This window comes from Anser anser (assembly GCF_964211835.1).
Source record: "Anser anser genome assembly, chromosome: 26".
Taxonomy (NCBI): Eukaryota; Metazoa; Chordata; class Aves; order Anseriformes; family Anatidae; genus Anser; species Anser anser.
The window spans coordinates 5,290,722-5,317,067 of NC_139747.1; the positions used below are offsets into that span (position 1 = coordinate 5,290,722).

The 26,346-nt window shown below is 57.4% G+C and overlaps 1 protein-coding gene and 1 long non-coding RNA gene across 2 annotated transcripts in view; one reads left to right on the plus strand and one right to left on the minus strand.

The window, feature by feature from the left end:
* Positions 1–26,346, minus strand: part of VAMP8 (vesicle associated membrane protein 8) — a 500,499-nt gene that overhangs the window by 191,177 nt on the left and 282,976 nt on the right. The window lies entirely within an intron of this gene.
* LOC310886911 lies at positions 17,892–19,903 on the plus strand. Its single transcript, XR_014575537.1, has 3 exons — positions 17,892–18,618; positions 18,732–19,251; positions 19,340–19,903. It is a non-coding gene; the product is annotated as an uncharacterized lncRNA (long non-coding RNA).

Below are 26,346 nucleotides of genomic sequence, written 5' to 3' on the forward strand. Positions count from 1 at the left end.
GGGCTCTGTCCGTGCTGTGTCTGGGCTCTGTGCTGTGTGTGTGCTCTCTCTGCTCTGTCTGTGCTCCGTCTGTGCTGTGCCTGTGCTGTGTCTGGGCTCTGGCTGGGCTCTGTCCGTGCTGTGTCTGGGCTCTGGCTGGGCTGTGTCTGTGCTGTGTCCGTGCTGTGTCCGTGCTGTGTCTGTGCTGTGTCCGGGCTGTGTCTGTGCTCTCTGTGCTGTGTACGTGCTCTGGCTGGGCTGTGTCTGGGCTGTGCTCTGTGGTCTGTCTGTATTGGCCTCCTTTCTCCCCAGTTCTTCTCAGAGCCTGTCTTCAGATGAACAGTCTCAGTCCTTTGTCAGCCATCCCGAGACAAGCCACCACCCCCGACGGGACCGCTGAAATCAGAGGGTGCACCTTCCTGTCTGTGGTAGCAAGAACTCTCTGGTAGGCAACAAGATCCGGGACGAGCCCCTAAACCCTGAGAAAAATCTCAATAATTTTCTTCAGACAGGATCTTCTGTGGAGCTTTTTTATTCGCGATTGCAATGGCGGGCATCCTGCAAGCAGGAGCGCGCAGTAAAAGTTTATCATAACCGTGTATTCCCTATTACCCGACACCTGATTTCTCCCCTGTTTCTTCATTGGCTGAGTACTACGGGTTCGCAGCCTACTCGACGCACTACTATACCATATACGTACAATTTTATTTGACCAACCGTTAATTTCTCCTTAACCTTTTATTTTTTCCTTCTTCTCTTGTGACTAGAGGGCCCGTGATCTTTGCTTTTACTGATCTCGCACTGCTCATCCTGTTTTTCTTAGCTATCCTCGTTATTTTGGGACAGTGGGACCTTCCCCTTATCTGCTTAACGGATTCCCCACTGCTATGCCACACAATGCCACTTTTGCATATGCAAGGTTAGTGGATTTTTCCACTGCAAAAACACCTTCTATTGCAAAAACACAACTTTGTTTCTCACAAGGAGAAAAAACAACACGCCTAAAGTCGAAGCCACATACTAGAAAGAGAGGAGGATGCGCAGCACGGGAAGCTTCCCACAGAAAGGAGCTGCATTTGGGGTAAAAATCTGTCCCTTTTTATGTCATTGAGACATACGAGGGCGTAGGACACCAGCACTTCAGGTAACCAGGAGATGCTGTGCGTTTCGATCCGTCCCCCTGAGACAGCCACTAGGTGACGATGTTTCCAATTTTCTTTCAAGAAACCTTGCTTTCTCAGGCCCAGGTGTCCAGCTGCACATCGAGGACGTCCCTGGCTCCCAGGCGCAGTTCCCAGGCCGAAGGCCGAGCTCCCATCCGAACCCCCGGCCCGGCAGACATTGCTCCTGGCGTTGCGCAGCAGCCATTTCATGTCAGCCTTTGCTCATGGCAGTCAGCTTAGCGCCGTCAGTGCTGCCATCGGGGTGCCCGAGAGCCGTGTGAGGTCAGCAGAGAGTCACTGTCAGCCTTTGACCTCACAAAGGTGGGTGGCCATAAGTGCCCTGAGCGTCCAGCTCGCATGGAGTACTGCTGGTGGCACTCAAGGCATGGAGGTCTGCATGGTGCAATGGGAGACGCCGATGTCCTGCTGGTATTTTCACTGCCACAGTAGTGCCTCTTATAATGCTACTGTTAATTAGTGCTCTACCCTTCCGATCTTTTACTAAGGTAGCTAGAGAGAAGTGCAGACACCTGTTTATTTCCTGGTAATACCTGCAAGAACCATCTATCTACATCTTCGCCAGATTCATCATAGCGCTCTTGGTACCGCTGATCTGTGTTGCTCTGGAATAAAGTGCAATCGTTAGCACGCCAAGTGTCCATGCCCTTGAATCTACCAGAATCGTACAAATCCCTGTTGTGATCTCTCTCTAGCTGTGGGCTGGCTAAGCTGTCTTTTGGATGGTGAAAATGGGAAATCGTGGGGATGGGAAATGATGAGTGGGATGAGAAATGATTGCTGGGATGGGAAGACTTCCTTGGGCTGGAAAGCCATGGGGCTAGGAAATGAAAGAGATGGGAAATCTTCCTTGGGATGGGAAAGCTTCCTTGGGAAGGAAAAGCATTGGGATGAGATACCTTCCCTGGGGAGGAAGGCATCCTTAAGGAAAGGCATTGGGATGGGAAATCTTCCTTGGGGAGGAAATCATTGGAAAGGAAAAGCATTGGGGTAGGGAAATCTCTCTTGGGATGGGAAATTATTGGGATGGGAAATCTTGAATGGGGTGGGTACGATTCGTTGCGGTAGGAAATAGTTGGAAAAGAAATGCAAGGGATGGGAAGTCTTTGGGATGAGATCTCATGGGATTAAGAAACGCTTCGTGCTGATGGGAAATAGTTTGCATGGGAATCTGTTGGGCTGTGAAACTGTCGGGATGGGAAATCGCCGGGAGGATGAAAAGTCTTGGGATGGAAAAGTCTTGGGATGGAAAATCCTTGGGAGGGGAAAGTGTTGGAGTGCGAAACCCCCCTGGGCCTGGCAAATGAGGACTGGGACGGGAAAGGCTCATGGGGATGGAAACTGATGGCGCTGGGAAGCCTGCTTGGGTAGAGAAACTGCAGTCCTCACCAAGATGGCGGTGAGGGGCTGGTCAGCCGTTGGGGCGGAGCCCCCGTTGCCCGGGTTCCCCAACGAACCGCCCCACTCTCCAGCGACCATGGCAGGTACAGCAGCGGGCTCCCGCTCCTCCCGGGGCTGCGGCCCTGCCGGCGAGCCCAGCGCCCGAGAGCTCAGCCCAGCGCCCTTTTTCCTCACAGAGAGATTCCCCAGACGGCTGCCGCCGGTGCCGCAGACGCCCAACTCCCCCTTCGTTGTCCCAGCTGAGCCGCCAACGGTGGCTGCCTGGCTGCTGCCCTCCTTCCCCGGAGCGATGGCGGTGCCCTTGCAGCCCCCCCAGGTACCCACCCTCTCCTACGCGCTGCCCCAGGCCACCGTCTGGCACGTGGTGCCGGAGGTCCAGGGGCAGGTGCTGCAGCTCCCACCCGTGGCGCAGCTGCCACCTGGGGGGCACCTCCCACCCGAGGGGCACCACCTGCAGCTGGTGCAGCTCCCCCCTGTGGGGCATATCCTGCAGCCGGTGCAGCTCTCCCCCGTGGGGCATAACCTGCAGGTGGTGCACCTCCCACCCGAGGAGCATAACCTGCAGGTGGTGCACCTCCCACCCGAGGAGCATAACCTGCAGCCGGTGCAGCTCCCCCCCGTGGGGCATAACCTGCAGCCGGTGCAGCTCCCCCCCGTGGGGCATAACCTGCAGGTGGTGCAGCTCCCCCCCGTGGGGCAGCTCCCCCACACCGCTCTTCCCTGTGCCCCTGTCTGCCAGTGCGGACAGCCCATGGTGACGGGGACACTGGTGCCCCACCATGCGCTGGGGCTGGGGCCCAGGGCCGTGCTCCACGGGGAGCCCCTGCACCCCGCAGGCACCTGCCTGTTGCAGGCCCCCGCCCACCGCAGGCCCCCGCCACCCCTCGTCCCGGGGCCTCGGCTCCGGGGGCAGGCGCTCCCCACGCCCCGCACCGTGACCAGCAGCCAGGGGCAGCTGCCGGAGCCCTGCGACCACGCCGTGGGGCTCAGCGAGGACCAGGGGCCCCCGCTGCCTGACCCCACTCCCCCCGAGCCTTTCCTGGCTCCATCGACCCGCAGCACCCAGACGGCGACGCCCGACGGTGAGTTTGGCGCTGGCACAGCCGCCCCGTTGTCGCCCCACACCCATGAGCCATGGGAAAGCTGACATCGCCCGTCTTGGGGGATTTTCTTGCTTCGTCCTCAGCGGCGACAGCCCCGCAGGTGCCTGAGGAGCCCCCGCAGCTGCCCGAGCTGGGCCCTGATGCCTTCGCCGAGGCCTTTCCAGAGCTGGCAGGGGACAGCCAGCTGCTGCAGCACCTGCAGGACCAGCTCCTGGCCGACCTGGACATCCCCGGCACGGAGGAGCTGTTCAGCTGGCTCGAGGCCGTGGAGCCCCAGGACGCCTTCCCCGATTCGCCCAGCAGTCCTGCCCTCAGCCGCCTCCTCTCCCAGCTGCCCGACCTCTCCGAGGACATCGAGGAGCCGAGCACGCAGGGACTGGAAGCCACAGGAGCCCTCGGTGAGGTACCCTCAACCCCTGGGGTGTACCCCGAGAAGGTTGGGGGTGGGCTGTTGGTGCAGTCCCCTGTTGTGCTGGCATTGAGCCCCCCGCTCAGCCCTGCAGCCAGTCCCCTGCCCGGTGCCCTTAGTAGACCCCTACCCAGTCCACCCCTGAGTCCCCCCAGGAGGTCCCCTGACACCCAGGTCCTCAGTTCCCCTAGTAGACCCCTGCCCAAACCCCCCCTGAGTCCCCCCAAGAGGTCCCCTGACACCCAAGTCCTCAGTGAGCAGAGGACACCCCTGCCCACATGCCCCCTGGGTCCCCTCAAGAGCCCCCTGGCTGCCCCTGTGTCCACCGGCACCAAGCGGGGGGCCAAGCGCCGCGCGCCCACCAGCACCCCCAGGACAGCGGAGAGCTCCCAGCCCAAGAGGCCAGCAACGGAGAAACCCCCTGGCAAGGACAGGAAGATGCTGCTGGGCCAGGGTGTCCAAGGCCCCGAGACGCCTTGCCAGGGACGCCGTGCCAGGGACGCCAGGATGTCCAAGGCCCCAGGACGCCGTGGCAGCAGCAGGAAAGACGGCAGTGGCAGGCAGCAGCCAGCGACCAACAACAGCCGGGCGCCCAGCAAGAGAGCCCGAAGCCCGGGGGCTGCTGGGGGGCAAGGAGCGGCGTCGCCGCCTCCCCGCAGAGCGCGGCTGCTGCCGGAGACTCCGAGCGCGGAGCCCGGTGCCGTGCGGCCCCAGGACAGCCTCTGTCCCCAAGGCGTCAGGGCCAAGACACTGCAGCGCCAGCGCCGGGGCACAAAGACCCCCAGCGAGACTTTGCAGCCGCTGGGGGCCAGGGCGAAGGCGCTGGGGCCAGGGCGCCAGCTGCCCTGTGTGCAGCCGCAGCCCACCTCCAGCAGCCCCAGCACGATGCCCAGCGCCGCGCAGACAGTGCCAGCTGTGCCCGCTGCCCCCCAATCCCCAGCTGGCGGCAAAGAGAAGGTGGTGCCAGCACCACCAGGCAGCACGGCGTGAACAGGGGACGCTGCCCTAGAGCAGGCGCCCAGAGCGCTGTGCCTGCCAGCCGCGGGGGGCCAAGCGCAGCGGGGGGCTCTGCCCACACAGCCGCGCATGCTGCAGCCCCTGGCATGGCCCCGCGTGGACTACGTGCCCTGCGTGGGGCCCTGGGCAGGCGGTGACGCGGCGCCCACGCCGCTGGAGGAGCAGGAGGAGCCGGTGCCCATCACGCTGCAGCAGCGTCCCGAGCGGGAGCGCCTGAAGCAGCTGGCCCAGGAGGAGCGGCAGCGGGCGGCCCACCAGATGAAGATCGGCCCTGTGCAATTCTTCGCGCAGCGGCAGAAAGACGGGGCCATAGCCAAGTATGCCGGCTACCCGTGACCCTGCGCTCCTCGACGGCCCCTGCAGCACCCAGTGGTGCTGAGCTCAGCACGCAGGCACAGAGACCTCTGCAGGCACCTGCTCCAGCTTGAGCCGCACTCTTCAGCCCTTTCCCCTCTCGCTTGCCCTTACCCTTCTTTAGTGCTGTAGCTAGTCAGTGTTTCTCACTGTCAGGGATGGGCAACGGGGGGGGATGGGAGATGGGGGGGTCACGAATGAGTGTTGGGAGTGTTGCGATGGAAGCTGTTGGGATGGGCAATACCTGGCATGGGCAAGTTTGGGCATGGGAACTGCTTGTTGGGACACAAAATGGCAGGGATTGAAAGCTTATTTCTTCCTTTCTGGTCCTTTCTCTGCTTTATAGCCTTTTTTCTTAAATTCCTCTAGTGTAGGTGTTCACTCAGCAACGCCTCTGCCTGCAGTTGTTCTGGCAGTGGGATGCCGAGGGGATTTAATGCAGCCCGCTCCCGCTGCCCATGCTCAGTCCGTGAATGGATGTGGGCATGGCCAGCACGGACGGGAGAAAATGGTGGATGGATGGATGGATGGATGGATGGATGGATGGATGGATGGATGGATGGATGGGAGTTGGGAACTGAGCCTTGGGATCAGCAATGGGAGGTTGCTGGGATAGGAAATGATCAGTGGGATGGGAAGTCATGACGGTGATGGGGATTCATTAGTGTGAAATGATGGGAAATTGCTAGGTGATTTTGTGATATTGTGATCATGGTGGATTTTTTGTGATATTTTGTGATGTTGTGATCATGGTGGTGATAGGAGAGCATTAGGCTGGGAAAAAATTGTTTACATTAATAAATTTTATTGATTGTCTTTTTAATGTATTGTATGATTTGTATTATTATTTTCTATTCCTTTATTATTAAACTCTTTATCAATGCCTATGAGCTTTTATTTTCCTTCCGATTCTCTGCACGTTCACTCAGGATGGGGGGACGTGAGCGAACAGATGTGTGGTGCTGAGCGGCCTGCCGGGTTACACCACAACAGACTTTTTGGCAGCCAAGCTGGGGCACAAAGGGTTGAGCTAACGTCACATCTGACCGGAATGTTTTAAAAGAGTGTTTCTTATAAGCTTTCTCTGAGATTGATAGTTGCTGGTCACAATGTTGATTTTTTCCTTTCTAGTGTTGTTTTTCTGTGCTTTTTAGGTGCTTTTTCTTAATCCCTTTCTTGTTGTTTATGATCCCTGGGGGCTGGCCTATGTTTGCTGATGGTTTTGCCCACTTGCAGGTAGCACGTGCTCCTCTTGCACCGACGGTGAACTTAACCCAGTATTTGTCCCCGAATGACAACCTCTGTGGTTAGACAAGGAGTTAAAAATTCCAGCCAGCGATCAGCCCTGAGGCAGGATGGCTACAGGTGGCAAGGGCTGGGGGGGGATGTGGGCCGGTTTTTATCACGATTGCCACCTCCGATGGCTTTGGAATTCAGCCCTGAACAAATGTGGTATCCTACGGCGCTGCTAAAAGGTTTTAGAAAGGTGTGCCCCGATGCTGGCAGTGCCAGAGATTTACAGCTCGCCAAGTTGTCCGAGAAAAGTTTGGATTTGTTACCCGATGCGCAAGAAGCCAATCCAGACACCAGGTCGAGACACAGTTTTCTTTCAGAACTGCGCGAGTCTGGGTACCAGGTGGTTTCCCACAAAGCCAGCACATGGAAAGATTTTCCACGCCACGCTTGATACAATCTTTTATCACTACATTTCCATGCTAGTACAATCCCCTAACTTCTCACAGGTTCCAGAATTAGCCTACGGCTGACATGACAAAATGATTCTGCGCATCCTCAGAGGGGAAGGGTCTCCTGTTGGGCTGGGGTCTCTCACTCTAGGGGTGTGATTTTTTGTATTAGAATGAGGGTACTTCGTCTTAGAATAGCTTTCCATTGTTTTCCAGTGGTTTCCAACAAATGGATTAGTATCAAACTCCAGTGCACGTGTGTAGGATTTTTCCTTACAAAAGGGTCTTCTCGAGTAAATAGATTCCTAGTTATTCATCCTTTAGATAGCTCCAACTCCAGGGTCATCTTTGCCCTTGCCTGAAAATACCCATTTGGTATCTGTTCTCATGAAACAAAGTTAACGAAAAACAAACAAACAAACAAACAACACAAAACCAGTTCCTAGCACCAGCGGCTTGTTAGCTGGGTCTGCTCTATGTGTTTTGAAGACTATTCAGTCCAATTCAGCACCTTCAAGAGAAATTGTGTGGGTCTATGAAAATGCGTCTTGATCTGATGCAAGCCTGTGACGCACCCTGAAGGCCCTCCAAGCCCTGGGATGGGCTCTGAGGCCCTTCCGAGCCCTGGGATGTTACCCGCAGCCACTCCAACCCCTTTGACGGGCCCTGCGGCCTCTCCAGCCCCGCTGACAGGCCCTGCAGCCACTCCAACCCTCTGACGGACCCTACAGCTGGCTCCGGGGACTGCCCTGTGGCATTCCCAGTCACCGATACACACAAGATGAAAGAATGGATGCACAAGTCATCTCGTTTAGTAAGGGAAGAGAGTCCTACTGAGAAGGGGAAGGAGCAATAGGAAGGCGAAGCAGACTACCCCAGTGGAGGGCCGTCCTAGGGAACAGCAGGCTGAAGACCACCATCTAAAAGCAGCAGTAACCAGGTGATCCCGATCTCTGGGTGAGCTGTGAGACATGCGGAAAGATTTCAGCTGTCCTCCAGGCGAGCACATTGTCACCTTGCTGCTGCCATGCTGGGATAACGGCTCCGGTGTCCGGGCTGTGTCTGTGCTGTGCCTGTGCTCTGTGCTGGGCCTGTGCTCTCTGTGCTCTGTCCGTGCTGTGTCCGGGCTGTGTCTGGGCTGTGTCTGGGCTCTGTCCGTGCTCTGTCTGGTCTCCATCTGCGCTGTGTCTGTGCTCTCTGTGCTGTGTCTGTGCTGTGCCTGTGCTCTGTCCGTGCTCTGTCCGGGCTGTGTCTGGGCTGTGTCTCAGCTGTGTCTGGGCTCTGTCCGTGCTGTGTCTGGGCTCTGTGCTGTGTGTGTGCTCTCTCTGCTCTGTCTGTGCTCTGTCTGTGCTGTGCCTGTGCTCTGTGCTGGGCCTGTGCTCTCTGTGCTCTGTCCGTGCTCTGTCCGGGCTGTGTCTGGGCTGTGTCTGGGCTGTGTCTCAGCTGTGTCTGGGCTCTGTCCGTGCTGTGTCTGGGCTCTGTGCTGTGTGTGTGCTCTCTCTGCTCTGTCTGTGCTCCGTCTGTGCTGTGCCTGTGCTGTGTCTGGGCTCTGGCTGGGCTCTGTCCGTGCTGTGTCTGGGCTCTGGCTGGGCTGTGTCTGTGCTGTGTCCGTGCTGTGTCCGTGCTGTGTCTGTGCTGTGTCCGGGCTGTGTCTGTGCTCTCTGTGCTGTGTACGTGCTCTGGCTGGGCTGTGTCTGGGCTGTGCTCTGTGGTCTGTCTGTATTGGCCTCCTTTCTCCCCAGTTCTTCTCAGAGCCTGTCTTCAGATGAACAGTCTCAGTCCTTTGTCAGCCATCCCGAGACAAGCCACCACCCCCGACGGGACCGCTGAAATCAGAGGGTGCACCTTCCTGTCTGTGGTAGCAAGAACTCTCTGGTAGGCAACAAGATCCGGGACGAGCCCCTAAACCCTGAGAAAAATCTCAATAATTTTCTTCAGACAGGATCTTCTGTGGAGCTTTTTTATTCGCGATTGCAATGGCGGGCATCCTGCAAGCAGGAGCGCGCAGTAAAAGTTTATCATAACCGTGTATTCCCTATTACCCGACACCTGATTTCTCCCCTGTTTCTTCATTGGCTGAGTACTACGGGTTCGCAGCCTACTCGACGCACTACTATACCATATACGTACAATTTTATTTGACCAACCGTTAATTTCTCCTTAACCTTTTATTTTTTCCTTCTTCTCTTGTGACTAGAGGGCCCGTGATCTTTGCTTTTACTGATCTCGCACTGCTCATCCTGTTTTTCTTAGCTATCCTCGTTATTTTGGGACAGTGGGACCTTCCCCTTATCTGCTTAACGGATTCCCCACTGCTATGCCACACAATGCCACTTTTGCATATGCAAGGTTAGTGGATTTTTCCACTGCAAAAACACCTTCTATTGCAAAAACACAACTTTGTTTCTCACAAGGAGAAAAAACAACACGCCTAAAGTCGAAGCCACATACTAGAAAGAGAGGAGGATGCGCAGCACGGGAAGCTTCCCACAGAAAGGAGCTGCATTTGGGGTAAAAATCTGTCCCTTTTTATGTCATTGAGACATACGAGGGCGTAGGACACCAGCACTTCAGGTAACCAAGAGATGCTGTGCGTTTCGATCCGTCCCCCTGAGACAGCCACTAGGTGACGATGTTTCCAATTTTCTTTCAAGAAACCTTGCTTTCTCAGGCCCAGGTGTCCAGCTGCACATCGAGGACGTCCCTGGCTCCCAGGCGCAGTTCCCAGGCCGAAGGCCGAGCTCCCATCCGAACCCCCGGCCCGGCAGACATTGCTCCTGGCGTTGCGCAGCAGCCATTTCATGTCAGCCTTTGCTCATGGCAGTCAGCTTAGCGCCGTCAGTGCTGCCATCGGGGTGCCCGAGAGCCGTGTGAGGTCAGCAGAGAGTCACTGTCAGCCTTTGACCTCACAAAGGTGGGTGGCCATAAGTGCCCTGAGCGTCCAGCTCGCATGGAGTACTGCTGGTGGCACTCAAGGCATGGAGGTCTGCATGGTGCAATGGGAGACGCCGATGTCCTGCTGGTATTTTCACTGCCACAGTAGTGCCTCTTATAATGCTACTGTTAATTAGTGCTCTACCCTTCCGATCTTTTACTAAGGTAGCTAGAGAGAAGTGCAGACACCTGTTTATTTCCTGGTAATACCTGCAAGAACCATCTATCTACATCTTCGCCAGATTCATCATAGCGCTCTTGGTACCGCTGATCTCTGTTGCTCTGGAATAAAGTGCAATCGTTAGCACGCCAAGTGTCCATGCCCTTGAATCTACCAGAATCGTACAAATCCCTGTTGTGATCTCTCTCTAGCTGTGGGCTGGCTAAGCTGTCTTTTGGATGGTGAAAATGGGAAATCGTGGGGATGGGAAATGATGAGTGGGATGAGAAATGATTGCTGGGATGGGAAGACTTCCTTGGGCTGGAAAGCCATGGGGCTAGGAAATGAAAGAGATGGGAAATCTTCCTTGGGATGGGAAAGCTTCCTTGGGAAGGAAAAGCATTGGGATGAGATACCTTCCCTGGGGAGGAAGTCATCCTTAAGGAAAGGCATTGGGATGGGAAATCTTCCTTGGGGAGGAAATCATTGGAAAGGAAAAGCATTGGGGTAGGGAAATCTCTCTTGGGATGGGAAATTATTGGGATGGGAAATCTTGAATGGGGTGGGTACGATTCGTTGCGGTAGGAAATAGTTGGAAAAGAAATGCAAGGGATGGGAAGTCTTTGGGATGAGATCTCATGGGATTAAGAAACGCTTCGTGCTGATGGGAAATAGTTTGCATGGGAATCTGTTGGGCTGTGAAACTGTCGGGATGGGAAATCGCCGGGAGGATGAAAAGTCTTGGGATGGAAAAGTCTTGGGATGGAAAATCCTTGGGAGGGGAAAGTGTTGGAGTGCGAAACCCCCCTGGGCCTGGCAAATGAGGACTGGGACGGGAAAGGCTCATGGGGATGGAAACTGATGGCGCTGGGAAGCCTGCTTGGGTAGAGAAACTGCAGTCCTCACCAAGATGGCGGTGAGGGGCTGGTCAGCCGTTGGGGCGGAGCCCCCGTTGCCCGGGTTCCCCAACGAACCGCCCCACTCTCCAGCGACCATGGCAGGTACAGCAGCGGGCTCCCGCTCCTCCCGGGGCTGCGGCCCTGCCGGCGAGCCCAGCGCCCGAGAGCTCAGCCCAGCGCCCTTTTTCCTCACAGAGAGATTCCCCAGACGGCTGCCGCCGCTGCCGCAGACGCCCAACTCCCCCTTCGTTGTCCCAGCTGAGCCGCCAACGGTGGCTGCCTGGCTGCTGCCCTCCTTCCCCGGAGCGATGGCGGTGCCCTTGCAGCCCCCCCAGGTACCCACCCTCTCCTACGCGCTGCCCCAGGCCACCGTCTGGCACGTGGTGCCGGAGGTCCAGGGGCAGGTGCTGCAGCTCCCACCCGTGGCGCAGCTGCCACCTGGGGGGCACCTCCCACCCGAGGGGCACCACCTGCCTCTGGTGCAGCTCCCCCCTGTGGGGCATATCCTGCAGCCGGTGCAGCTCCCCCCTGTGGGGCATATCCTGCAGCCGGTGCAGCTCTCCCCCGTGGGGCATAACCTGCAGGTGGTGCACCTCCCACCCGAGGAGCATAACCTGCAGCCGGTGCAGCTCCCCCCCGTGGGGCATAACCTGCAGCCGGTGCAGCTCCCCCCCATGGGGCATAACCTGCAGGTGGTGCAGCTCCCCCCCGTGGGGCAGCTCCCCCACACCGCTCTTCCCTGTGCCCCTGTCTGCCAGTGCGGACAGCCCATGGTGACGGGGACACTGGTGCCCCACCATGCGCTGGGGCTGGGGCCCAGGGCCGTGCTCCACGGGGAGCCCCTGCACCCCGCAGGCACCTGCCTGTTGCAGGCCCCCGCCCACCGCAGGCCCCCGCCACCCCTCGTCCCGGGGCCTCGGCTCCGGGGGCAGGCGCTCCCCACGCCCCGCACCGTGACCAGCAGCCAGGGGCAGCTGCCGGAGCCCTGCGACCACGCCGTGGGGCTCAGCGAGGACCAGGGGCCCCCGCTGCCTGACCCCACTCCCCCCGAGCCTTTCCTGGCTCCATCGACCCGCAGCACCCAGACGGCGACGCCCGACGGTGAGTTTGGCGCTGGCACAGCCGCCCCGTTGTCGCCCCACACCCATGAGCCATGGGAAAGCTGACATCGCCCGTCTTGGGGGATTTTCTTGCTTCGTCCTCAGCGGCGACAGCCCCGCAGGTGCCTGAGGAGCCCCCGCAGCTGCCCGAGCTGGGCCCTGATGCCTTCGCCGAGGCCTTTCCAGAGCTGGCAGGGGACAGCCAGCTGCTGCAGCACCTGCAGGACCAGCTCCTGGCCGACCTGGACATCCCCGGCACGGAGGAGCTGTTCAGCTGGCTCGAGGCCGTGGAGCCCCAGGACGCCTTCCCCGATTCGCCCAGCAGTCCTGCCCTCAGCCGCCTCCTCTCCCAGCTGCCCGACCTCTCCGAGGACATCGAGGAGCCGAGCACGCAGGGACTGGAAGCCACAGGAGCCCTCGGTGAGGTACCCTCAACCCCTGGGGTGTACCCCGAGAAGGTTGGGGGTGGGCTGTTGGTGCAGTCCCCTGTTGTGCTGGCATTGAGCCCCCCGCTCAGCCCTGCAGCCAGTCCCCTGCCCGGTGCCCTTAGTAGACCCCTACCCAGTCCACCCCTGAGTCCCCCCAGGAGGTCCCCTGACACCCAGGTCCTCAGTTCCCCTAGTAGACCCCTGCCCAAACCCCCCCTGAGTCCCCCCAAGAGGTCCCCTGACACCCAAGTCCTCAGTGAGCAGAGGACACCCCTGCCCACATGCCCCCTGGGTCCCCTCAAGAGCCCCCTGGCTGCCCCTGTGTCCACCGGCACCAAGCGGGGGGCCAAGCGCCGCGCGCCCACCAGCACCCCCAGGACAGCGGAGAGCTCCCAGCCCAAGAGGCCAGCAATGGAGAAACCCCCTGGCAAGGACAGGAAGATGCTGCTGGGCCAGGGTGTCCAAGGCCCCGAGACGCCTTGCCAGGGACGCCGTGCCAGGGACGCCAGGATGTCCAAGGCCCCAGGACGCCGTGGCAGCAGCAGGAAAGACAGCAGCGGCAGGCAGCAGCCAGCGACCAACAACAGCCGGGCGCCCAGCAAGAGAGCCCGAAGCCCGGGGGCTGCTGGGGGGCAAGGAGCAGCGTCGCCGCCTCCCCGCAGAGCGCGGCTGCTGCCGGAGACTCCGAGCGCGGAGCCCGGTGCCGTGCGGCCCCAGGACAGCCTCTGTCCCCAAGGCGTCAGGGCCAAGACGCTGCAGCGCCAGCGCCGGGACACAAAGACCCCCAGCGAGACTTAGCAGCCGCTGGGGGCCAGGGCGAAGGCGCTGGGGCCAGGGCGCCAGCTGCCCTGTGTGCAGCTGCAGCCCACCTCCAGCAGCCCCAGCACGATGCCCAGCGCCGCGCAGACAGTGCCAGCTGTGCCCGCTGCCCCCCAATCCCCAGCTGGCGGCAAAGAGAAGGTGGTGCCAGCACCACCAGGCAGCACGGCGTGAACAGGGGACGCTGCCCTAGAGCAGGCGCCCAGAGCGCTGTGCCTGCCAGCCGCGGGGGGCCAAGCGCAGCGGGGGGCTCTGCCCACACAGCCGCGCATGCTGCAGCCCCTGGCACGGCCCCGCGTGGACTACGTGCCCTGCGTGGGGCCCTGGGCAGGCGGTGACGCGGCGCCCACGCCGCTGGAGGAGCAGGAGGAGCCGGTGCCCATCACGCTGCAGCAGCGTCCCGAGCGGGAGCGCCTGAAGCAGCTGGCCCAGGAGGAGCGGCAGCGGGCGGCCCACCAGATGAAGATCGGCCCTGTGCAATTCTTCGCGCAGCGGCAGAAAGACGGGGCCATAGCCAAGTATGCCGGCTACCCGTGACCCTGCGCTCCTCGACGGCCCCTGCAGCACCCAGTGGTGCTGAGCTCAGCACGCAGGCACAGAGACCTCTGCAGGCACCTGCTCCAGCTTGAGCCGCACTCTTCAGCCCTTTCCCCTCTCGCTTGCCCTTACCCTTCTTTAGTGCTGTAGCTAGTCAGTGTTTCTCACTGTCAGGGATGGGCAACGGGGGGGGATGGGAGATGGGGGGGTCACGAATGAGTGTTGGGAGTGTTGCGATGGAAGCTGTTGGGATGGGCAATACCTGGCATGGGCAAGTTTGGGCATGGGAACTGCTTGTTGGGACACAAAATGGCAGGGATTGAAAGCTTATTTCTTCCTTTCTGGTCCTTTCTCTGCTTTATCGCCTTTTTTCTTAAATTCCTCTAGTGTAGGTGTTCACTCAGCAACGCCTCTGCCTGCAGTTGTTCTGGCAGTGGGATGCCGAGGGGATTTAATGCAGCCCGCTCCCGCTGCCCATGCTCAGTCCGTGAATGGATGTGGGCATGGCCAGCACGGACGGGAGAAAATGGGTGGATGGATGGATGGATGGATGGATGGATGGATGGATGGATGGATGGATGGATGGATGGGAATTGGGAACCGAGCCTTGGGATCAGCAATGGGAGGTTGCTGGGATAGGAAATGATCAGTGGGATGGGAAGTCATGACGGTGATGGGGATTCATTAGTGTGAAATGATGGGATGGGAAATTGCTAGGTGATTTTGTGATATTGTGATCATGGTGGATTTTTTGTGATATTTTGTGATGTTGTGATCATGGTGGTGATAGGAGAGCATTAGGCTGAGAAAAAATTGTTTACATTAATAAATTTTATTGATTGTCTTTTTAATGTATTGTATGATTTGTATTATTATTTTCTATTCCTTTATTATTAAACTCTTTATCAATGCCTATGAGCTTTTATTTTCCTTCCGATTCTCTGCACGTTCACTCAGGATGGGGGGACGTGAGCGAACAGATGTGTGGTGCTGAGCGGCCTGCCGGGTTACACCACAACAGACTTTTTGGCAGCCAAGCTGGGGCACAAAGGGTTGAGCTAACGTCACATCTGACCGGAATGTTTTAAAAGAGTGTTTCTTATAAGCTTTCTCTGAGATTGATAGTTGCTGGTCACAATGTTGATTTTTTCCTTTCTAGTGTTGTTTTTCTGTGCTTTTTAGGTGCTTTTTCTTAATCCCTTTCTTGTTGTTTATGATCCCTGGGGGCTGGCCTATGTTTGCTGATGGTTTTGCCCACTTGCAGGTAGCACGTGCTCCTCTTGCACCGACGGTGAACTTAACCCAGTATTTGTCCCCGAATGACAACCTCTGTGGTTAGACAAGGAGTTAAAAATTCCAGCCAGCGATCAGCCCTGAGGCAGGATGGCTACAGGTGGCAAGGGCTGGGGGGGGATGTGGGCCGGTTTTTATCACGATTGCCACCTCCGATGGCTTTGGAATTCAGCCCTGAACAAATGTGGTATCCTACGGCGCTGCTAAAAGGTTTTAGAAAGGTGTGCCCCGATGCTGGCAGTGCCAGAGATTTACAGCTCGCCAAGTTGTCCGAGAAAAGTTTGGATTTGTTACCCGATGCGCAAGAAGCCAATCCAGACACCAGGTCGAGACACAGTTTTCTTTCAGAACTGCGCGAGTCTGGGTACCAGGTGGTTTCCCACAAAGCCAGCACATGGAAAGATTTTCCACGCCACGCTTGATACAATCTTTTATCACTGCATTTCCATGCTAGTACAATCCCCTAACTTCTCACAGGTTCCAGAATTAGCCTACGGCTGACATGACAAAATGATTCTGCGCATCCTCAGAGGGGAAGGGTCTCCTGTTGGGCTGGGGTCTCTCACTCTAGGGGTGTGATTTTTTGTATTAGAATGAGGGTACTTCGTATTAGAATAGCTTTCCATTGTTTTCCAGTGGTTTCCAACAGATGGATTAGTATCAAACTCCAGTGCACGTGTGTAGGATTTTTCCTTACAAAAGTGTCTTCTCGAGTAAATAGATTCCTAGTTATTCATCCTTTAGATAGCTTCAACTCCAGGGTCATCTTTGCCCTTGCCTGAAAATACCCATTTGGTATCTGTTCTCATGAAACAAAGTTAACGAAAAACAAACAAACAAACAAACAACACAAAACCCAGTTCCTAGCACCAGCGGCTTGTTAGCTGGGTCTGCTCTATGTGTTTTGAAGACTATTCAGTCCAATTCAGCACCTTCAAGAGAAATTGTGTGGGTCTATGAAAATGCGTCTTGATCTGATGCAAGCCTGTGACGCACCCTGAAGGCCCTCCAAGCCCTGGGATGGGCTCTGAGGCCCTTCCGAGCCCTGGGATGTTACCCGCAGCCACTCCAACCCCTTTGACGGGCCCTGCGGCCTCTCCAGCCCCGCTGACAGGCCCTGCAGCCACTCCAACCCTCTGACGGACCCTACAGCTGGCTCCGGGGACTGCCCTGTGGCATTCCCAGTCACCGATACACACAAGATGAAAGAATGGATGCACAAGTCATCTCGTTTAGTAAGGGAAGAGAGTCCTACTGAGAAGGGGAAGGAGCAATAGGAAGGCGAAGCAGACTACCCCAGTGGAGGGCCGTCCTAGGGAACAGCAGGCTGAAGACCACCATCTAAAAGCAGCAGTAACCAGGTGATCCCGATCTCTGGGTGAGCTGTGAGACATGCGGAAAGATTTCAGCTGTCCTCCAGGCGAGCACATTGTCACCTTGCTGCTGCCATGCTGGGATAACGGCTCCGGTGTCCGGGCTGTGTCTGTGCTGTGCCTGTGCTCTGTGCTGGGCCTGTGCTCTCTGTGCTCTGTCCGTGCTGTGTCCGGGCTGTGTCTGGGCTGTGTCTGGGCTGTGTCTGGGCTGTGTCTGGGCTGTGTCTGGGCTCTGTCCGTGCTCTGTCTGGGCTCTGTCCGTGCTCTGTCTGGTCTCCATCTGCGCTGTGTCTGTGCTCTCTGTGCTGTGTCTGTGCTGTGCCTGTGCTCTGTCCGTGCTCTGTCCGGGCTGTGTCTGGGCTGTGTCTGGGCTGTGTCTGTGCTGTGCCTGTGCTCTGTCCGTGCTCTGTCCGGGCTGTGTCTCAGCTGTGTCTGGGCTCTGTCCGTGCTGTGTCTGGGCTCTGTGCTGTGTGTGTGCTCTCTCTGCTCTGTCTGTGCTCCGTCTGTGCTGTGCCTGTGCTGTGTCTGGGCTCTGGCTGGGCTGTGTCTGTGCTGTGTCTGTGCTGTGTCCGTGCTGTGTCTGTGCTCTGTCCGGGCTGTGTCTGTGCTCTCTGTGCTGTGTACGTGCTCTGGCTGGGCTGTGTCTGGGCTGTGCTCTGTGGTCTGTCTGTATTGGCCTCCTTTCTCCCCAGTTCTTCTCAGAGCCTGTCTTCAGATGAACAGTCTCAGTCCTTTGTCAGCCATCCCGAGACAAGCCACCACCCCCGACGGGACCGCTGAAATCAGAGGGTGCACCTTCCTGTCTGTGGTAGCAAGAACCCTCTGGTAGGCAACAAGATCCGGGACGAGCCCCTAAACCCTGAGAAAAATCTCAATAATTTTCTTCAGACAGGATCTTCTGTGGAGCTTTTTTATTCGCGATTGCAATGGCGGGCGTCCTGCAAGCAGGAGCGCGCAGTAAAAGTTTATCATAACCGTGTATTCCCTATTACCCGACACCTGATTTCTCCCCTGTTTCTTCATTGGCTGAGTACTACGGGTTCGCAGCCTACTCGACGCACTACTATACCATATACGTACAATTTTATTTGACCAACCGTTAATTTCTCCTTAACCTTTTATTTTTTCCTTCTTCTCTTGTGACTAGAGGGCCCGTGATCTTTGCTTTTACTGATCTCGCACTGCTCATCCTGTTTTTCTTAGCTATCCTCGTTATTTTGGGACAGTGGGACCTTCCCCTTATCTGCTTAACGGATTCCCCACTGCTATGCCACACAATGCCACTTTTGCATATGCAAGGTTAGTGGATTTTTCCACTGCAAAAACACCTTCTATTGCAAAAACACAACTTTGTTTCTCACGAGCAGCACCGCCTCCCGCACCTGCTGGTGGCTCAGAGACGGACTCCCGGCTTCTCCCCGTGAAACGATTTTGGGGTTATTTATAGTGATATCGGGTCTGCTCCCCCTGCCCTGTTGGAGGAGGGGGTCACACGCACGTGGTTTCCTGGAGCCGTTGTTTTTTGTTGCGTTCGGTATGGTTTGTTCCTGCCAGTTGTGTTTTTCCCATTGTGTTTTTATTTTAAATAATGCAGTGTTGTCCATTGCAATTAAAAACTGTATATATTTTTTCTTCTCTCTAACTGTGACACCACCACTCAGGAATAAAAGAGGAGGCAGCTGGGGCCACCCAAAGTCACCACATGCAGCAACAGCATTAACAACCCGTCTGCATTTGGGGCAGAAAAGTGTCCATTTACTTTCTCTTCACATATTTATGGTTTACCCTTGCTTGGGCAGGGTTTCTCACCTCAGAGCTACACTTTCAAGCGTCTTGTGAGGGTTCTGTCACGTCCTGCTCAACAGAAATTACCACGAGCAAGCCTACTGTGACAACTAAGGGAAAGAGATGTATGGATATTGCTGAGCTCTTCTAGATTGTACCAGGTAGGAAAGATACCTATGGAGCAGATGTTAAGACCATAGCACTAATTAATTAGATTAGAAGTGGAAGAAAGGCATTTAACGGTAGTAAAAATCAGTTACCATAATGTTCAAAGGAAGATTCAGTCTGCTTAAGAAGAAAAAACAACACGCCTAAAGTCGAAGCCACATGCTAGAAAGAGAGGAGGATGCGCAGCACGGGAAGCTTCCCACAGAAAGGAGCTGCATTTGGGGTAAAAATCTGTCCCTTTTTATGTCATTGAGACATACGAGGGCGTAGGACACCAGCACTTCAGGTAACCAAGAGATGCTGTGCGTTTCGATCCGTCCCCCTGAGACAGCCACTAGGTGACGATGTTTCCAATTTTCTTTCAAGAAACCTTGCTTTCTCAGGCCCAGGTGTCCAGCTGCACATCGAGGACGTCCCTGGCTCCCAGGCGCAGTTCCCAGGCCGAAGGCCGAGCTCCCATCCGAACCCCCGGCCCGGCAGACATTGCTCCTGGCGTTGCGCAGCAGCCATTTCATGTCAGCCTTTGCTCATGGCAGTCAGCTTAGCGCCGTCAGTGCTGCCATCGGGGTGCCCGAGAGCCGTGTGAGGTCAGCAGAGAGTCACTGTCAGCCTTTGACCTCACAAAGGTGGGTGGCCATAAGTGCCCTGAGCGTCCAGCTCGCATGGAGTACTGCTGGTGGCACTCAAGGCATGGAGGTCTTGGTGGTGGAATAGGAGACGCCGATGTCCTGCTGGTGGAACAAGAGACGCTGACGTCCTGCTGGTGGAAGAGGAGACTTCAGGGTTAGAGGTCCTGCTGGTTAGAGGTGCTTAGGAGTGGGCAGCCTCCATCCCGGTGGCCGAGCATCTCCACGGCAGGGAGGCCGCGGGCAGCACGAGCCAGCCGCCCCGCGGGCTGACAGCAGAGGCCCCTGGGGATGAGACGTGCCCCACCTGCCTGGGCCTGCTGGCCGAGGCAGCACCTGAGTCCTGCGGGCACAGCTACTGCTGCGGAGAGCTTGAACCTCTTGTAAGTTTAGTCTTGACAAAGAAAACCCATCCTAAGTGCATTTGCCTTGCAGGCATTGGTAAGTTGGCCCTCCTGATGGATTTTCACTGCCACAGTAGTGCCTCTAATAATGCTACTGTTAATTAGTGCTCTACCCTTCCGATCTTTTACTAAGGTAGCTAGAGAGAAGTGCAGACACCTGTTTATTTCCTGGTAATACCTGCAAGAACCATCTATCTACATCTTCGCCAGATTCATTACAGCGCTCTTGGTACCGGTGATGTGTGTTGCTCTGGAATAAAGTGCAATCGTTAGCACGCCAAGTGTCCATGCCCTTGAATCTACCAGAATCGTACAAATCCCTGTTGTGATCTCTCTCTAGCTGTGGGCTGGCTAAGCTGTCTTTTGGATGGTGAAAATGGGAAATCGTGGGGATGGGAAATGATGAGTGGGATGAGAAATGATTGCTGGGATGGGAAGACTTCCTTGGGCTGGAAAGCCATGGGGCTAGGAAATGAAAGAGATGGGAAATCTTCCTTGGGATGGGAAAGCTTCCTTGGGAAGGAAAAGCATTGGGATGAGATACCTTCCTTGGGGAGGAAGGCATCCTTAAGGAAAGGCACTGGGATGGGAAATCTTCCTTGGGGAGGAAATCATTGGAAAGGAAAAGCATTGGGGTAGGGAAATCTCTCTTGGGATGGGAAATTATTGGGATGGGAAATCTTGAATGGGGTGGGTACGATTCGTTGCGGTAGGAAATAGTTGGAAAAGAAATGCAAGGGATGGGAAGTCTTTGGGATGAGATCTCATGGGATTAAGAAACGCTTCGTGCTGATGGGAAATAGTTTGCATGGGAATCTGTTGGGCTGTGAAACTGTCGGGATGGGAAATCGCCGGGAGGATGAAAAGTCTTGGGATGGAAAAGTCTTGGGATGGAAAATCCTTGGGAGGGGAAAGTGTTGGAGTGCGAAACCCCCCTGGGCCTGGCAAATGAGGACTGGGACGGGAAAGGCTCATGGGGATGGAAACTGATGGCGCTGGGAAGCCTGCTTGGGTAGAGAAACTGCAGTCCTCACCAAGATGGCGGTGAGGGGCTGGTCAGCCGTTGGGGCGGAGCCCCCGTTGCCCGGGTTCCCCAACGAACCGCCCCACTCTCCAGCGACCATGGCAGGTACAGCAGCGGGCTCCCGCTCCTCCCGGGGCTGCGGCCCTGCCGGCGAGCCCAGCGCCCGAGAGCTCAGCCCAGCGCCCTTTTTCCTCACAGAGAGATTCCCCAGACGGCTGCCGCCGGTGCCGCAGACGCCCAACTCCCCCTTCGTTGTCCCAGCTGAGCCGCCAACGGTGGCTGCCTGGCTGCTGCCCTCCTTCCCCGGAGCGATGGCGGTGCCCTTGCAGCCCCCCCAGGTACCCACCCTCTCCTACGCGCTGCCCCAGGCCACCGTCTGGCACGTGGTGCCGGAGGTCCAGGGGCAGGTGCTGCAGCTCCCACCCGTGGCGCAGCTGCCACCTGGGGGGCACCTCCCACCCGAGGGGCACCACCTGCAGCTGGTGCAGCTCCCCCCTGTGGGGCATATCCTGCAGCCGGTGCAGCTCTCCCCTGTGGGGCATAACCTGCAGGTGGTGCACCTCCCACCCGAGGAGCATATCCTGCAGCCGGTGCAGCTCTCACCCGAGGAGCATAACCTGCAGGTGGTGCACCTCCCACCCGAGGAGCATATCCTGCAGCCGGTGCAGCTCCCCCCTGTGGGGCATAACCTGCAGCCGGTGCAGCTCCCACCCGAGGGGCACCACCTGCAGCCGGTGCAGCTCCCCCCCGTGGGGCAGCTCCCCCACACCGCTCTTCCCTGTGCCCCTGTCTGCCAGTGCGGACAGCCCATGGTGACGGGGACACTGGTGCCCCACCATGCGCTGGGGCTGGGGCCCAGGGCCGTGCTCCACGGGGAGCCCCTGCACCCCGCAGGCACCTGCCTGTTGCAGGCCCCCACCCACCGCAGGCCCCCGCCACCCCTCGTCCCGGGGCCTCAGCTCCGGGGGCAGGCGCTCCCCACGCCCCGCACCGTGACCAGCAGCCAGGGGCAGCTGCCGGAGCCCTGCGACCACGCCGTGGGGCTCAGCGAGGACCAGGGGCCCCCGCTGCCTGACCCCACTCCCCCCGAGCCTTTCCTGGCTCCATCGACCCGCAGCACCCAGACGGCGACGCCCAACGGTGAGTTTGGCGCTGGCACAGCCGCCCCGTTGTCGCCCCACACCCATGAGCCATGGGAAAGCTGACATCGCCCGTCTTGGGGGATTTTCTTGCTTCGTCCTCAGCGGCGACAGCCCCGCAGGTGCCTGAGGAGCCCCCGCAGCTGCCCGAGCTGGGCCCTGATGCCTTCGCCGAGGCCTTTCCAGAGCTGGCAGGGGACAGCCAGCTGCTGCAGCACCTGCAGGACCAGCTCCTGGCCGACCTGGACATCCCCGGCACGGAGGAGCTGTTCAGCTGGCTCGAGGCCGTGGAGCCCCAGGACGCCTTCCCCGATTCGCCCAGCAGTCCTGCCCTCAGCCGCCTCCTCTCCCAGCTGCCCGACCTCTCCGAGGACATCGAGGAGCCGAGCACGCAGGGACTGGAAGCCACAGGAGCCCTCGGTGAGGTACCCTCAACCCCTGGGGTGTACCCCGAGAAGGTTGGGGGTGGGCTGTTGGTGCAGTCCCCTGTTGTGCTGGCATTGAGCCCCCCGCTCAGCCCTGCAGCCAGTCCCCTGCCCGGTGCCCTTAGTAGACCCCTACCCAGTCCACCCCTGAGTCCCTCCAGGAGGTCCCCTGACACCCAGGTCCTCAGTTCCCCTAGTAGACCCCTGCCCAAACCCCCCCTGAGTCCCCCCAAGAGGTCCCCTGACACCCAAGTCCTCAGTGAGCAGAGGACACCCCTGCCCACATGCCCCCTGGGTCCCCTCAAGAGCCCGCTGGCTGCCCCTGCGTCCACCGGCACCAAGCGGGGGGCCAAGCGCCCCGCGCCCACCAGCACCCCCGGGACAGCGGAGAGCTCCCAGCCCAAGAGGCCAGCAACAGAGAAACCCCCCGGCAAGGAGAGGAAGATGCTGCTGGGCCAGGGTGTCCAAGGCCCCGAGACGCCTTGCCAGGGACGCCGTGCCAGGGACGCCAGGATGTCCAAGGCCCCAGGACGCCGTGGCAGCAGCAGGAAAGACGGCAGCGGCAGACAGCAGCCAGCGACCAACAACAGCCGGGCGCCCAGCAAGAGAGCCCGAAGCCCGGGGGCTGCTGGGGGGCAAGGAGCAGCGTCGCCGCCTCCCCGCAGAGCGCGGCTGCTGCCGGAGACTCCGAGCGCGGAGCCCGGTGCCGTGCGGCCCCAGGACAGCCTCTGTCCCCAAGGCGTCAGGGCCAAGACGCTGCAGCGCCAGCGCCGGGGCACAAAGACCCCCAGCGAGACTTTGCAGCCGCTGGGGGTCAGGGCGAAGGCGCTGGGGCCAGGGCGCCTGCTGCCCTGCGTGCAGCCGCAGCCCACCTCCAGCAGCCCCAGCACGATGCCCAGCGCCGCGCAGACAGTGCCAGGCTCCAGCGCTGTGCCCGCTGCCCCCCAATCCCCAGCTGGCGGCAAAGAGAAGGTGGTGCCGGCACCACCAGGCAGCACGGCGTGAACAGGGGACGCTGCCCTAGAGCAGGCGCCCAGAGCGCTGTGCCTGCCAGCCGCGGGGGGCCAAGCGCAGCGGGGGGCTCTGCCCACACAGCCGCGCATGCTGCAGCCCCTGGCACGGCCCCGCGTGGACTACGTGCCCTGCGTGGGGCCCTGGGCAGGCGGTGACGCGGCGCCCACGCCGCTGGAGGAGCAGGAGGAGCCGGTGCCCATCACGCTGCAGCAGCGTCCCGAGCGGGAGCGCCTGAAGCAGCTGGCCCAGGAGGAGCGGCAGCGGGCGGCCCACCAGATGAAGATCGGCCCCGTGCAATTCTTCGCGCAGCGGCAGAAGGACGGGGCCATAGCCAAGTATGCCGGCTACCCGTGACCCTGCGCTCCTCGACGGCCCCTGCAGCACCCAGTGGCGCTGAGCTCAGCACGCAGGCACAGAGACCTCTGCAGGCACCTGCTCCAGCTTGAGCCGCACTCTTCAGCCCTTTCCCCTCTCGCTTGCCCTTACCCTTCTTTAGTGCTGTAGCTAGTCAGTGTTTCTCACTGTCAGGGATGGGCAACGGGGGGGGATGGGAGATGGGGGGGTCACGAATGAGTATTGGGAGTGTTGCGATGGAAGCTGTTGGGATGGGCAATACCTGGCATGGGCAAGTTTGGGCATGGGAACTGCTTGTTGGGACACAAAATGGCAGGGATTGAAAGCTTATTTCTTCCTTTCTGGTCCTTTCTCTGCTTTATAGCCTTTTTTCTTAAATTCCTCTAGTGTAGGTGTTCACTCAGCAACGCCTCTGCCTGCAGTTGTTCTGGCAGTGGGATGCCGAGGGGATTTAATGCAGCCCGCTCCCGCTGCCCATGCTCAGTCCGTGAATGGATGTGGGCATGGCCAGCACGGACGGGAGAAAATGGGTGGATGGATGGATGGATGGATGGATGGATAGATGGATGGATGGATGGATGGATGGATGGATGGATGGGAGTTGGGAACTGAGCCTTGGGATCAGCAATGGGAGGTTGCTGGGATAGGAAATGATCAGTGGGATGGGAAGTCATGACGGTGATGGGGATTCATTAGTGTGAAATGATGGGAAATTGCTAGGTGATTTTGTGATATTGTGATCATGGTGGATTTTTTGTGATATTTTGTGATGTTGTGATCATGGTGGTGATAGGAGAGCATTAGGCTGGGAAAAAATTGTTTACATTAATAAATTTTATTGATTGTCTTTTTAATGTATTGTATGATTTGTATTATTATTTTCTATTCCTTTATTATTAAACTCTTTATCAATGCCTATGAGCTTTTATTTTCCTTCCGATTCTCTGCACGTTCACTCAGGATGGGGGGACGTGAGCGAACAGATGTGTGGTGCTGAGCGGCCTGCCGGGTTACACCACAACAGACTTTTTGGCAGCCAAGCTGGGGCACAAAGGGTTGAGCTAACGTCACATCTGACCGGAATGTTTTAAAAGAGTGTTTCTTATAAGCTTTCTCTGAGATTGATAGTTGCTGGTCACAATGTTGATTTTTTCCTTTCTAGTGTTGTTTTTCTGTGCTTTTTAGGTGCTTTTTCTTAATCCCTTTCTTGTTGTTTATGATCCCTGGGGGCTGGCCTATGTTTGCTGATGGTTTTGCCCACTTGCAGGTAGCACGTGCTCCTCTTGCACCGACGGTGAACTTAACCCAGTATTTGTCCCCGAATGACAACCTCTGTGGTTAGACAAGGAGTTAAAAATTCCAGCCAGCGATCAGCCCTGAGGCAGGATGGCTACAGGTGGCAAGGGCTGGGGGGGGATGTGGGCCGGTTTTTATCACGATTGCCACCTCCGATGGCTTTGGAATTCAGCCCTGAACAAATGTGGTATCCTACGGCGCTGCTAAAAGGTTTTAGAAAGGTATGCCCCGATGCTGGCAGTGCCAGAGATTTACAGCTCGCCAAGTTGTCCGAGAAAAGTTTGGATTTGTTACCCGATGCGCAAGAAGCCAATCCAGACACCAGGTCGAGACACAGTTTTCTTTCAGAACTGCGCGAGTCTGGGTACCAGGTGGTTTCCCACAAAGCCAGCACATGGAAAGATTTTCCACGCCACGCTTGATACAATCTTTTATCACTACATTTCCATGCTAGTACAATCCCCTAACTTCTCACAGGTTCCAGAATTAGCCTACGGCTGACATGACAAAATGATTCTGCGCATCCTCAGAGGGGAAGGGTCTCCTGTTGGGCTGGGGTCTCTCACTCTAGGGGTGTGATTTTTTGCATTAGAATGAGCGTACTTCGTATTAGAATAGCTTTCCATTGTTTTCCAGTGGTTTCCAACAAATGGATTAGTATCAAACTCCAGTGCACGTGTGTAGGATTTTTCCTTACAAAAGGGTCTTCTCGAGTAAATAGATTCCTAGTTATTCATCCTTTAGATAGCTCCAACTCCAGGGTCATCTTTGCCCTTGCCTGAAAATACCCATTTGGTATCTGTTCTCATGAAACAAAGTTAACGAAAAACAAACAAACAAACAAACAACACAAAACTAGTTCCTAGCACCAGCGGCTTGTTTGCTGGGTCTGCTCTATGTGTTTTGAAGACTATTCAGTCCAATTCAGCACCTTCAAGAGAAATTGTGTGGGTCTATGAAAATGCGTCTTGATCTGATGCAAGCCTGTGACGCACCCTGAAGGCCCTCCAAGCCCTGGGATGGGCTCTGAGGCCCTTCCGAGCCCTGGGATGTTACCCGCAGCCACTCCAACCCCTTTGACGGGCCCTGCGGCCTCTCCAGCCCCGCTGACAGGCCCTGCAGCCACTCCAACCCTCTGACGGACCCTACAGCTGGCTCCGGGGACTGCCCTGTGGCATTCCCAGGCACCGATACACACAAGATGAAAGAATGGATGCACAAGTCATCTCGTTTAGTAAGGGAAGAGAGTCCTACTGAGAAGGGGAAGGAGCAATAGGAAGGCGAAGCAGACTACCCCAGTGGAGGGCCGTCCTAGGGAACAGCAGGCTGAAGACCACCATCTAAAAGCAGCAGTAACCAGGTGATCCCGATCTCTGGGTGAGCTGTGAGACATGCGGAAAGATTTCAGCTGTCCTCCAGGCGAGCACATTGTCACCTTG